Here is a 14,992-nt window from a genome sequence, read left to right on the forward strand (position 1 = left end):
CTGTACATCATGCTCTCGGCCCCTTCTCTTGTTAATGTTTTTCTTGTTGGTGTTCTTTTGACTCTCAATCAGATGCTCAGTCTTATTCTCCTGTGTGTGGCATGGATGTAAAACACAGACATCTGACAGGAACTCACCAAACGGCCAGCTGCCTCGTCTCAGAGCTGAGACAGGAATGCACTTTCATTTGGCCCCTTCATTCATAAGAAATAAACCATCAACCCGCATGCAGGACTTTTAGTGAGAGTAAGGGCTGTCAGCCATTGATGTGATAGGGGGTTGGGTTGTGGAGGTTTGGTGGGCGGGATAATGCTTGGGAATGGGAGTAAAACGTATGGAGCATGGTGCAGATCTCTCTGCAGAAACATACAACTAAGGAGACAAGTTGCAGCTGATCAAATGCAATTTGACTTTGCAGTGACAATATGTGCGAGGGTGAACGTGGCTCTGTCTTGTTAATGTTAAAATTTGATGAGAGAAAAAAGATAGAAGAAGCATTAGAAATGGTAATACATTTAATACAGAAAAGAACAGGTGATTTAGGACTATTTTTGAATGAGGGCAACAAAAACTCCCATTGAGTGATTAAAGGCACCTACAAAAAGGAGGGAGTTGGTGGGGCTGGGGGTAAAAAAGGTGGTTGGAGAGCAGAGAGGGAGTTAGCATAGAAGTCAAACCAGTCAGTGATCACTCACGAGGTCTGGAACTCCGACCTTTGACCCCATAGCGCAGCGGATGCCACCATGGTGAAAATGTGAGAGGTAAGGTATGTGAGCCCCCTGAGCCCTGGCGGAAACCATTCCCCCCATGATGAATGGGATGTTAGCATTGACACAAATTGGCCTATAATAATGACACAAGGCCACTAAGCACACAGAAACACAGTGACAGACTGGGAGAAAGACCAGACAGAAAGACAGAAAAGATGACACAGAAAAAGAGAGAAAGATGGAGAAGAGATCAAAAAGTCTTGCAGAAAAAGAATTACCATACCCAAGTGGGGCAGGCAGAGAGGGGAGGAGTGGTAGATTTATGGTTGAGGGTATCATTGGTGTTTTCTCTCCACTCTCCTGAACAGTGGGATTGCAGAAAGGTTTGGAGTTCAGAGGACCCCTGAGAAAAACGCGCACACACAAGCAGGACTGAGAGGCTGCTAGAGACACACACTCATTCTGTGAGACTGTTAGCTTTGCGTTCTCTCTGCATAGCATCCGCTATTTAACCACTCTTTTCTCCCTCTCTTTCTTCTTCTAGTCTTCTCTCCGATGCAGATCCAGCAAACTGTTTACATCACTTCCATGCACCACATGCAGTATGCATCCTGCTAAAAATAGCTGCAGACAACCCAGACAGAATTAAAGTAAAACTGCAATGTCCCTTTTTATAGCTTCGGCATGACACTGCATGTTGATGCATGTTTCCTTTTTTCTTCCTGTCCTCCTCCTACCAAAACAAGGCATCTCTCTGTCTTTAAGGAAACACATGTATTAGATTAGGCATGTTGGGAGGCAAGGGTCACACTGCTGTCAGTAATTGAAATGTGATTATGTATGAGCTAACATGATTACAGGGGTCGGGGAGGGGGGTTTAGGGAGGAGGGGGTGATTGAAAGGTGAATGCCAGACTGTGATGTGCGACTGCTCTGTTATTCCACAGTAGACATTCCAGAGGTAATGGAACACCAATGAGTCCGCCGTTTTCAAGCTGATGGGGAATGACAAAAGCTATGTCTATGTGTGAGCTGTGGGGAGAGTTCTTCCCAGGTCCCATTGTACATGTTGAGAAATTACATTACTTAGCTTTGTCCCTGAAACAGCTGTCTTCACACAAACTTTCTATGGACAATTGCATGCAGGACTAAAGTTTCTATCCACACAGACTCCGCAGCCGACTGCACATGTGCCAGAAAAGTAAACCAGCCACTCGTTTCATACATCGATGTCATGTAACGTTTATTTCAACAGCCTTGACCTGTTTATGTGAAGCGCTTTCACGTGCTCTTTAATTTCTATCACATTGTGCAACACAACTAGAAAAGGAGCAATTCTTCTCCCTGCTGCTGTTCAGAGTTGCCATCATGTTTTAAAGCGACCATGGGTAGAATGTGTCCGTATCCATATCGCCCCCGTGTCCGTTTCTGGAAGAAGAGTTTGAAGAACTTAGGATTGATCAAGCAACTCCTCCAATTTAAAGAATAAAATACATGTAACGGCTTTCCTTTATTACACATATTAGCATTTTCTCATAGGGCTGGGTTTAAGGATCAGTTAAGTTTAGGTAGAAAAATTACTTGGGAACGGGTTGATGGGAAACTAGTAGCTGCAAACACTGATCTCCTTTGTCAATTACATTTTGTTGGCCCATTCAAACACCTTGACCACTAGTGGTGTTAACAGCAAAGGTCACCCTATGTCCTCCTGTGCTCCTGACTGATGAGATTCATGGTTCCTACAACTGCTAAGTGTTTGTTTCTTAAACCTCATCATACTGTATGTTTGTATTTGGGAATTAACTGAAGTGACAAAGTGTTGAGGACATGCTTTATTACTCTTTAGCAATCCTCTGTTTGGTTCAGCAGATCTCTTTTTGTCTTAAAATTTTCAAATCAAATTATATTAGAACCAATTTTAGAACCATTGAGTAAATAGCAGAAATTAATTTCAATCGCAACCATGTGTTTCAAGATCTGAATAACCTTTAATGTAAATAATATGTAAACGTCTAGAAAATGCTGCTATTCCGGAGATCATTTGGATTGAGGTGAGAACTTGGTTGGTTGTGGAGTGGTGATGTAGCGTGCAGTACAATTAGCAAAGATGTTTTATTAAGTAAGATCCTTTAAAAAAAACACAAAAATTACAAATGGAACCCAACAGGATAAAATAAAATACCAATTATATATTGGTTTCTTTGCTCACACAATTTACAAGATAACTCGTAATGGAAATTGCATTTTCCACTGTTTCTTGCAGCGAAAAAAATGCTACAAAACTTTGACTATAGAGAAAGGACAGAATTTGTTGAGCTGTGCAGACAAATTAATCTCTTATCAAATCTTCCAGTCATGTTTTCTGTTTGGTTAATCTCTGTTCTCTCAGCAAACACTCAAAAAAAAAATATAAATAAATAAACAAATGATGTTGAATACAAACATGAGATAACACTGTTGTTAACAACAACATGGGGAGCCGGTTTAAATGTTTAACAGTCAATGAAACAACTGCCAAAATTAAGCCTTTGTTTTCGAATATGTTCAAATAAGAACTTGTGATGACCCAGGTGCTCATACCATCAGTGTAACATAGTATTCTGTGACTAGTTAGTAGAATTTGTTTTACTTTCTGCTTTTAACTTTAGCTGTTACGTATTGTGCAGCAGGTGAAACCCAGCCTCCAGTGAGGAGCAAATGGAGCAAAAAGAAAAATTCATGAGAATAGGGTTTATGAATGTCACAGAGTTGAGACAAGACAGAAAAAAAGTTAATTTATTAGATGACTACAACTTATGCTTGCCTAGTAATTGGTCCCCAAATCACAATTGAAATCACCAACTGTGGTATTACTGCAGCTAGTAAAAACAGTTTTTAAATTATCCAGCTTTATCTTTGTAAAAATGAATCAGATTTGATTAAAGAGATATTTTGAATTAGATAGTGAATGTGTGTCCTTTGCATATGGACGTATTTATGCTTAAGCACATACTACAGCTGTCACAAGATAGTTTGATTATGCTGTACAGTTCTGCAGCATAAGGGTTGCACCTGATTAACCTGATGGCACACTCCCCATCAGTGCTCAGGTTACATTGCTCTAGATGTGGCTCAAAGTGCACCTTTTACTCATATCCGGTGCTGTCAGAATCAGTATATTCGCCGCAGGTTTTTCTAATTGGGTAAGAGCAAATGTCACACTTCCAAACCCAGAAACAGAGAGACAGAAAAAAAGAGAAAGAAAGAGAGACAGAGAGAGAGCATGTGTGCAGACGCTCTGCAGATAGGTTGATAAGAATAAGTTCATCACGGGCTGGCACTCAACAAACAGGTGCAACCAACAAACACAGGAACTGGTCGTTTCTGAATAACCCCGAAACGGGTTCACCTCCTCCAGCTGTCATCACTGTTTTGATTAGTCAATGCTACTGTGTAGAGTTGTAATAATTCTCTCATTTAATTCATGGTGTGCCATTTGCAGGAGTGGAATCCCTTCAATCATAGAGGCATAAGAAAGATTTCCTTTTATTTTAATTGATGTATCAGTGGTTGCATCAGTTTGCTGCTATATATTTTTACCAAAGAGGAAAAAAGTCTTAATAAATGTTTTCATTTTTCTGTTGGGCTTATAGTTGGTCTAAGATCAGGAATTTTCTAATCTTAGTAGCTTTTCTTGCTCTAAATAAGAATGTAGATGTGCGCTGAAGATGAGTTGTAGTTAATCATTAAGTCTTTCCCCTTTAGAAATGGGGATTTCCTGAATAAATAAAAGGCAGCCTATTTTAGTTTTGTTTTGCTTGTGTTTTTACCATAAAATATAAGCTTTTATTTCGCTGCACAAATGGCTCATTACTGCCTAATAAGTTCTTCTAGTATTTGTCTAATAGAGACGATGTGATTGGTTTTATTTTATCACCATCTATGTTAATATAATCATAAACAGTGACAGAAATAAGAGGAAAATAGCAGGGATGTTTTTGTGTCTGCAATCATTAATTAAATAAACATTGAACAGTGTCACAGAACAGAATGTATTTTAATGCATCATTAACACAAAGTTGTTTGTTTTTTGATTTGATCAATTACATGATCTGTTCATAGTTTATGATTTCAAATTAAGTAATTAAGTAATTTAATTTAAGTAATTTTACGTAATTAATTCTTCTACAAATTATCCCATTATCAATTTATTTATTTATTTTATTAATCATATTCGTACTGTACGTGTATGTCAGTAAATCAATTTCAACATGATTTAATTTCAATATATAATATGTTAAATATTATGTTTTCTTTGCTGTGTTGTAGCGTTTACTAATTTCTGAATTTATTTTAGACCTGGTGAAATAACTGCATATTGTCATTTAGATTTAAACTTATGTTGTTCTTTAATGTCGTTTTTATATATATTTAATAGCACTAATAATATCTTTCACCTTAGAATAAACAAAATAAAATTAAATGCTTATAATTGTTGGATGTTTGGAAGATTGTTTTGTTTTAAGTAGACAATATTATTAAGCTAAATAAAATGTTTTAGCTAAATATGTAGCTTGATGCTTTTCACGAATTAAAGGTTTGAATATTATGACGTGCTACAAGATTCTGACTGAGATTTGACTTTACGTTTAACTATTTTAAAAAATTTTTATGTATTTGAGAAAGATTAGAAAAAAATCCATTTGTGGTTATAAAGTAAGATAAAGTTTAGAAATAGCAGTAAATAAAGTAAAGTTCAGGTTTGTAGAGTGAGGCTTGTTTAGATGATTTCACATTTTGGACCTACAAACTTTGGAAAAGCAAGGAGGTCAACAAGCATCTAATTCCATCAACTCTTTAAAATGTTTTCACCTCAAACTTGCCCTGTTTTTTGCAGATCTAAGTCTTTAATCTTTTTTTATTTGAAATGTAACATTTCTTAAATTCTAATGGAGTTCAGTTCCAGTATGACCATCCTCAATCTTTCCTTATCAAAGAACTGCAGAAATGTAGCTCCATAAAAATGACACATTTAAAACCTAAATTTTACATGACATAAGCACTGTCATCTCATTTTTCCACACTATTTTGCCAACAACATTCAGCCCCACAGTTGCTCCTCTTAAGTTTCCCCAGAAGGGCCTCTCTGTGTGAAATGCGACTTAACCAAGTCACTGGTTCTCCACCTACCAGTTGTCCAGCATTATCATAGGATTTACATTAGATATAGATACTCTGACCCCTACCACTGAGTGTAGACTGGAGATTACTGGAGGTGGGCCTCTTTCCTGCTCCCATTTATCTTTCTTTCACCTCCCAATAGACCCCCCCCCCCTCCCTTTGTAATGTCTCAGCTGTTCCCTGGCAGGCAGGGCTCTCTGACTGAGTGCCTGCTCTGTTATGGGTTCATTGGGCTGGTATGCAGCAGGAATCTTTGGATCAAGGTAATTTCACACTGTTCAACTTTTTCCCAGGCTGTTAAGCTTCCCTTTACCTTTGTGCCACTCAGAGAGGGAGATAGGGAGCAACACATGTAGCCGTTAAACATACACAGTGGCTCAGGGGCTGACGCCACCAGCAGAGCCGAGGGAAAGACTTGAAAGATACGGCCTATAAATTACAGTCCAACACCTCAGTTTCCCAAAAGGATCAGATTATTGCAGCCTGATGCTGGGTGGTGTGGAGGATGATGCACATTTATGTGTGGTGCTGTAATAAAGCTACACGCCTGCCAGGGAGGCCCCTCCTCATTTTTTTTTTATACCCAGGAATTTAGTCTTTTTCTTTTTCGGATGTCTTTACTTGTCTATTTTAACGCTAATCATTTTTGTGCCTTCTTGATCAGTTGTTCCTAACATCTGCATCTTCTGCTCCCTTTGACACGTGTGTGATTTCTTTATTAGGCTCTTCATCCCGCAACAGAGCATTTTGTGTTATTATTAGTGACAGCAGATAGGTAAGCACCTGATGCAGTTGCAGCACGAGGGAAACCCTCTGTAATTGTTGAGGTAATCGTGTTTGCATCTTTGCCCTGTATGCTTTAACATCCTTTGCACCATCTGTTACCATATGCAGGAGAGATAGGAAAACAAGGGCAACAGTAGCACAACTTGGTGCATGCATGTGAGCATGTGAGAGCATGTTCATGCTCAGGTGTTCAGCATGTTTGGTTTTTAGGGTTATTTTTGATGACTTGTGTTATTTTGGGAACTACATGGTTAACTTTTCTTTTAACGTTTGCATACCTCTCGGTCTGTTTGACAGACTCATAAATAGGCAGATTTCCTTTTGTTACTTATTGGGAGCGGTACATGAATCATAGATTAAACAAGATTTGTGCAAATGGAATGACTTATTAGGTTTTTCTGGCAAAACAGCCAGTAGCTCAGTTGCTCTGAATGCTGTGCACAGTGCAGCCACATTTTCCTATCTCATTTCAGAAATAACAGGTTTTAATAAATTATGTGAGATGGGATTAGCTAATTTCTTAGTTTTATGGATAAGCTGTGAGATGTCTTTGAGTCTCATTGACCTCAAGTCTTGTGTGTTTTAGTCTGAGCTTGTTTTGAACCAAGGTGGAAGTGCTCAGGATGTTGATTCTCCCAAAGCACAGACTGACACAAATTTTCAGACAATCTGAGATTTTTGTGCAAAAATGTAGTTATTGTGTTGACGTGCGCAGTCTCCCCCTAGAAGTCCTTGTATTCTCCATCAAGGACTTAGCTGGATTAACACTGTCTTTGTTCTTGGTCTGCGTAGTGAAAGAAGGGAGTGCAATAGGGTGGAATTGTGGTGTGGTATCAGCAAGCAGCTGTTGCATGAGTGACAAAGTCAAGGGCTAGTGATATGAACATGGGAAAATCCTGGAGGAACTGGAGGGGAAGAGACAACAGCAGCAGCAGCTGAGCCACTCTGTATTGCTCTGTGTAGAGCAAGGCACTCACTGTTGCTTCTATGTGGAGAAAAAATAGGTGTGGGACACATAGAAAGCGGTTTAACAAGGAAATATTGACCTGATTTAGCAGCCAGCTCTCTAAACCCACCGCTTTAGCTGGCTCATTTGGCCCTAGATTTGATGACCATGTGAAAGGTTACTGGTAGAGTTCAAAAGAAAGGGTCAAGCATGTGAAAGAGTGTTGGGTAGAAGCACGGAGGAAGGCAGGGTTGAAGGAATGAGGTGGGGGGCTGGAAGACAGGTAAATGAATACCAGACAGCTTGGGGTTAGCCAGAGCAACCAGACCTTATTGTTCTAGTGATGCAGCTTCCACAACACACACTCAGGGAAGCTCATCTGTCTCAACGAGCTGTCGTCAACATCTGTGACGGATTGAGATTTAGTACGAGGCTGTTTTTAGTTATTAATGGTGCTTTCACATTGCATTTTGGCTTTCCTGAAAGACTAATTGTGTGTGACAAGATGGACACCATCTTTGTCAAGAATGTAATGAGGGGGAAATGTTGCTCTTGTCAGAGCTCTGAAGCTGTTGTTGTGACCTCCAAGAGCCAAGTGCAACAAAAGTTTCAAAAGTCTGTTTTCCCATACGCAGCTCCACCTTCAACATGTTGGACCAAAAAAAAGACTAACAGTAACATTGAGACATACAGTGAGGTGACTTAATCTAAATTGCTCATTCTTTGTATCAGTGCTATAGAGGAGGAGACAAAAATGAATGCGGCCACATTTCATAATAGTTGTTAAGAGGAAAAAACATAAACATCTCCCCTAACAACTGTTTTCAGAGCACTTACTCAGTGGCCACAGAAGTGTTTATGGCCAGTGTATTGTCTTTAGCAGTAATCTCCAAAACAAGCAGCAGTACAGACAAAATATGATGAAGCAGTGAGGGGTCTACCTAAAGAATGCACAAACCATGGAGGTGAACTATCACACAATATATAATTACATTTTTTACTTTTTCTGTTGACAGTCAGCCAAGACTGGTTCTGATAAGACAGGGTCATTCTCATTGTGTGTGGAGGAACTGGAACACAGAACCTTCTGGACCTTTTGATTTGAAGTCGATGCTGATATCTCCACTTTTAAGAAAACAAGCTGCAGATGAACACGTGTTTAAAAAGAAAATGTATTTTGCCTGATGGCACCTGTGTTGTTTGAACATTTCTTTCTTCTGATGAAATGAAGTCCTTGCACAATCACAAACCTTAACACTTTGTTACAAATATAAAAGCTCATTGCACTTCATTTGCAGAAATTGTCCAGAAAGGCACAGTGTTGTGTTTACAATTGCTTTGAATAATTTTTCTTATAGTCAATGTTCTTAAAACCTGAAATAATTCATTTTCTGCATCTGTGGGCAAGGCACTGAACCCCCAACAGCCCATTCCCCTCCCCAGCTGTGCAGTGCCGGTCCAAGCCCGGTAGAAACTGGGGAGGGTTGCGTCAGGAAGGGCGTAAAAACGGTGCCAAATCTACATGCAGACAATGATCCGGTTTCGAGACCCTGAACTCACGGAATAAGCCGAAAGGACAAATAAATAAATAAATGCTTCTTGTCTCTTTCTCTCTCTCTCTCACTCTCTCGGATCTTCACTCAAATCGTCACAGGCAAAGTAATGATTGCCTAAACCGAAAATGAAGATGCACTGAGGTGTCTTGTGGAGCCAGTGTGCCTTTGCACAATTTCTGTCATGCCATCAGTTTGGCCATGTCCACCCTGTGACTTCGATGCTGTGTCAGACATCATCAAGGCTTAATGATTCCTCCAGTTATGTCACATTAGTGCTGTGAATAGCAGTGTTTTGTTAGCGACAACAAGAGTTAAAAGAGAGTTAATTACAAACATGTTCCCATTCACCTGGCTCACTGGTTCTGCTCCATCAGGACCCAGACACTATCAGCAGATGCATTTTGACAAGAGGCTCTGAAAAGTATTTGTAATGTCTCTCTTTTAACACAGAGGGCTTCCACCTCTCCCCAGCATCACGCAGTCATCAGTAGAGGACAATTAAGACTACTCTCTTTGCTTCCCCTTGTTTCTTTTATAGCTAATGAGATAAAGGCACATCTCAAAGAATTTGGGAGGACATGAATTTCTAAGGGAGTCTGAGGGAAGTCTGCAGGGTAAGCACTCAGTGCCAAAGCTGCATTGTTGTAACATCAGTCATGGAGGAGAATCAGAGAAATCAAACAGGTGGTTAGTAGAGATGTCAGGGACAAGCCTCATACACTGCTGGAAATATTCACAATAAAAACAGGGTAGCTCCTAACTGTCCAGGAGGAAAGATTTCTCCATGGTGATTTGGATGAAGTAGTAGTTAGTGCACCAGCTGGACAGATATTTAGGATCAGGTGGGAACTCTGCTAATGTACATGAGATGCTCACAGTATTCATGACAGTTGTTTGACTGTTTCCTATTGAGTGTTTTCTGTGAGTGGACATTTCTGTAAGTGTGTATATCTGTGTGTTTATTCTTCATACATTCGGGTGGAGTCGTCTACAATGATTAGTAATCTAAGTTCTGATTGCAGCAAGACAACAAAACATGCTTTTTTTTTCTACATGTCCACATTTTACCTACAAACTGTAATGTTTCAAACTGTTCGGTTGGAGTTTTTCCTGTGAAGTTTTGCATGAAGTCTGGTGTTTTTTTTATCATGGATGAGTAAGTTTTCTCTATATTGTTGTTGTCTGGTGCACACATCTGCAGTTATTCAACCACAGAAAAATACAGCAAAAATGGGGAAATGTGAGCATGATAAACAAATGATTGAGTGATGTTTTGATACAGATTAATCCAGGATTCATCAGTAGCCATTACACAAGCTCAAACCGGTTGCACGTTCTTCTGAAAACGTCTTGTTTTTCTTGTTTGTGTCTTTAGGTTTAGATTATGCGATATAATGTTTCCAGAAAAATGATTAGAGCATGTGGGATGTTGCTCTCTGAGATGTTTCCATGTGTGTCTGTGTCCAGAGCTTTGTTCAGGTAAAATCTTAGTTGAAGTGGAGGAGGAGGAGACTGCTGGATGCTTGTGCCGGGGCCATTGTAGGCATCTCACCTGCTGCTTGACTTGTGGAATAAGCTTTTTTCGTGCTTATGTAAACACGTCTTTTATGACTGGATAATAAAGACCAATTTTTGAAGTTACATTCGCAATTGTTAATGTACAGAATTTGTTTTTATGCTTAAGTGTCCAACTCTGAACATCACCCCATGTGTGGTCTATTTGTAATTAGTAACACATTTTATATGTTCATATAATCTAACCAAAAAAGAAATCCAACTGGTTAGTTATGCAGAAAATTGGGAAATTAGCACAGTTGAATTTTAAACATAAAATGTTTCAATTTATTTATTTATTTTTTTACATATAATTAAATGTCTGAATTACTATTTCGGCAAATTAGTCTTCGGCCTCATTTAAGAATAGTTTATTGGGTTTAGGGTGTTAATACATTCATGTACTATCTTCTAAAATTTATTCTTAAGATCAATCATTATAAAAAAAATAAGAATAAAATATATAAATGGTTTAAACATAAATAGTTCAACAATTAATGTGTAATTCATAATAAAAAGACCCAGATGAAATTTCACATAAATCTATCAACGTGTCTTTCTTACATCAAGTATTTTTAATATTTCTGTTTCTTTAAATGCCTAAAAGCAACATCATGAAGGGTAAGATCATGTCAGATTATAATCACACACAAGTAATATACCTTTTGCATAACGTTTTATAATGAGATGTATTTCCTGCATGGCAGTTGCTGACCTGCTGTGGCAGGTGTGTTATTTTCAGGTGGTTTGAGGTATTTCTTTCCACATTCCTGAAAAGATTGTATCTATTTAAACTAGTTTAGCTACAGTTTGGAAGAGTTTTGTTAACACAAAATCCACTGCCTTTCCCTGTTCATTTTAGTTTCACTTTTAGATTGATGAACATATAGCCTAGTAGAAAAACCTGAAAATCTGCTTCACGTGATTGCAGATTTGAGTTTTTTAATCTAGATTTTAAAGGTCCTGCTATTCTGTAACATTTTCACATTAATTTTAACAACAAATGTTTTTCTTAGGTTTTACATTGCTTGTACACAGAATCTCTAAGATGTCCGGTAGATTCTTAGAAAATAGATTTTACAGACTTGATCTGAAAGGCAGGAACTGTTTAATTTGTCACCCTTGTGTGTTTTGCTTCTAAACAAAACACTTCTGTCATTTCAGAACAGTTTCTGCCTAGATATGAGCCTGTCAAATTCCCCTCCACTTCTCTTGTCACATGTGGGACATTTTCTCAGCTTCAAGATTCCCTTCTTATATCGGTAAAAGAAGAAGAAGAAAACGCAGAAGTTCTCCCCTCGTCGGGTGTTGCCTGGTCGTGTCGATTGACTGTGGTGGTGATTTGAAAGGTGCGGTGATGATGAGTCACTGCTCGATCCCCGCTGCAAAAAGTGACCACCCTAACTCTCTCATTCCTGTCTTTGAAGTGTAATTATAATGAAATCAAAGCGGAAAACGTTTACAACCGAAGGTTGATCATTTTTCATGTCTTCACTGCAATTTATTTTAACAATCATCCGTCACAAAAACAATCCATAATCAAAGCAAATAATTCTTACTGGTTTTCAAAAATGTGCACCATTTGATGAGCTGTATACAATAAGTGGACATGTTTTCATGCTCAAATTTTGATAACTTTAATTAAAGACAATAACATTTCCAAACTTTAAATTAACTAATTTGATCCGACGGATATTTTTTGCAGTGTGCAGCGCCGGAATTTCGCCAAAGTTGTGTGAATTTATTGACTGCTTCCCCCCCTCCGCACACCTTTGATTGTACAGAATCAGAATCTGTTGGCGTTTGTCACCCATGGGGTGTGTTCCGATTTTATTGTGATGTGCTAATTGAATGCTTCCGGGGACAAAAGGCGCTGCTGCTACTTGTGATCTCACTCAGAGAAGCCGCTGGCGTCACTGTTCCGCTGCAGGAGCTGCAGAGAGGAAAAGAAAAGGCTCTTGACAAGCCTGTCAATATAGTAGTATATCTTGACAAGTTACCTTATTAAGAAGTTTGTTTAAAGGGGCTGTGACGTGCCTTTTTCAGTAAAGATTTAGATACGTTTCTTGTGTATAAAATATAATTTTAAAATTAACATAATAATTGATTTAAAGCACATCCGATTAACATAGTTTTTCAGCATTCGCTTATTGGGCATGTTTTTTCCCCTTTCTTTCATGAAGCGAGATTGTAATATTGGATATATCCTCATATCTCCATATGGGCATTTTGTAATGCATGATGTCGATGTTAAATAGATATCAATCTCTTCCTAACCTTGAAATTATTTGATTGTAAGAAAGCAAAAGTGACATCAAATGGTAATGAAAAGTGGATGCGTGTGGCTCAGAGATGCGTAATTGCGCATCGTGGTGAACTGGGATCACCTGACGCTGTTGGATGTGTGAAGGATTTGCAGTATCTGTCTCTCCACCGCAGCATAATGTTCAGCTGTACATGTAATTCAGTTTGGCTTCTTTTAAATCTTTTGAAATAGTAAATTCCATCAGAAATTGCACAGTTAAAATATATTAAAATATTTTATCACCTTAGCCGTTGTAGATCATAATAGAAATATGATCGTTTAAAGTCAAAACATGCTTTGTGCACGTTTTGCTGCTTCAATGAATTGAAAAAATACTTCGTTTAATAATTATTATTATTATTTATTCAACTAATATGTTTAGAAATCATTTTTGCAACGGAAAGCCTCTGCAGTTAAGTTGGAAATCATTTTTCCTCATAGTGTCAAAAGCTCGACCAATTTTCCTGTCAGTGGGATAATCTCGTTCTGCCTTGTTTAAAGATGCTGACATTTGTTTCTAAAGATATTTTTTTAAATCTACAACGCTTTTGTGAACAGCAGATGCGGAAATATGTCTGTCCAAGGGCAAAAAGTTGTTTTAACACTAAACATGCAGATTAAACTGCAGCCCGCAGTTTCTTTTCTGACAGAACACGAATTCATTCATGATGCCACTAAGGCTCTCTGATGGTTGTGTTAGATATGCTGTTTAACTAGCAGCGACATCCTTTAAGGGGTGAGACTGATAAATGACCACAGCAGTTGAAGTAGAAAGAGAGAGGGACAGAGGGAGAGAGAGAGAGAGAGCGAGAGAGAGAGAGAGAGAGAGAGAGAGAGGTATAGAAGTCTGCCCAGTAACAATCGCTGAGGAACTATTGGCTATGCAAAGGAGGAGGAAACAACTTAGGCTGCTAAAAAAAACTTTAAAGAGACATTTCCCCCACTTTTCTCACAAGCATGGCTATATAACAAGCTTCGGATGGAAATTAACAGCTCTAAAGCTTTGAGGACTTTACAGTCCCCAGTCTTCCCCTGATGCACCGAGGTCTCGTTTCATTCAAGACTCTGTCTTTGAAGTTGACTAAGAATAGGAGCATCGGGGAATAGGGGATTAACATATTTACCCATGCAGATTCTCTTTGTGACTATATGTGAGGCTAAATCATTTGGCAGTCATTTTTTAATTATCTGCTCAATGACTTAACACTCGCAGCATCGTTTCCACCTGCTTTTTTCCCTGTAGGTTATTACAAAGGTCTAATTAAAAACACGGCTTTATAGGAGGAATCGGTGAATTTTAAATCGAAGTTATTCTGGCTGAGCAGAGAGTCTTGTCTTTGTGTTATCTTTAAGAGAAGATTATACAAAAAAAAAAAAAAAATTCAACGCTGCTCTAAATTTCCTAGAAAGCTATCTCTTAAACCACAAGCAGTTTGTGGCTGCTATAAAAAATTGTATAGAAGCTTGTACAACGCTGTGTGTGTGTGTGTGTGTGCACGCACACGCGCGCGCGCGCGTGTGTCTGTGTGAGTGTGGGTGGGTGGGACTATGGTGCGCACGCGTCCGTTCGCGTACACATGTCACTTAACATACAGCGTTTATGGCCACATAAGTACAGTACATGCGACATCCACAGTACAAAGGTTCAATGAGTTCATTGGTAAAACCTGGCAGACATGTTGCTTTAAGTGAAAATCAATACGAATTCATCAAAGATTTTTGTTTTACTAGTCCAGACTTATTCAATATGCTTTCACAAGGGGGCACTTGTTGCACTTGAGCATTTTGTTTCTTGGAGCCTTTCTAATGCTGTAAATATGTGCATATAACACAACAGTGAATAAGTCATTAATTTATTAATATGCGGAGTGACATATCGTTGTGTTCTCCACTCTGGAATCATCACCATAAGACAATCAAGCACAAACTAAAAGTAATACGTCTATAAAACCACTGCAATGCATGTATTCCACCTC

At 38.6% G+C, this 14,992-nt stretch overlaps 1 protein-coding gene across 4 annotated transcripts in view; it reads left to right on the top strand.

The window, feature by feature from the left end:
* Nucleotides 1-14,992, top strand: part of ccnd2a (cyclin D2, a) — a 135,167-nt gene that overhangs the window by 98,614 nt on the left and 21,561 nt on the right. The gene's annotated exons all lie outside the window — the stretch shown is intronic.

This window comes from Channa argus, chromosome 4 (assembly GCF_033026475.1).
Source record: "Channa argus isolate prfri chromosome 4, Channa argus male v1.0, whole genome shotgun sequence".
NCBI classification, from domain to species: domain Eukaryota; kingdom Metazoa; phylum Chordata; class Actinopteri; order Anabantiformes; family Channidae; genus Channa; species Channa argus.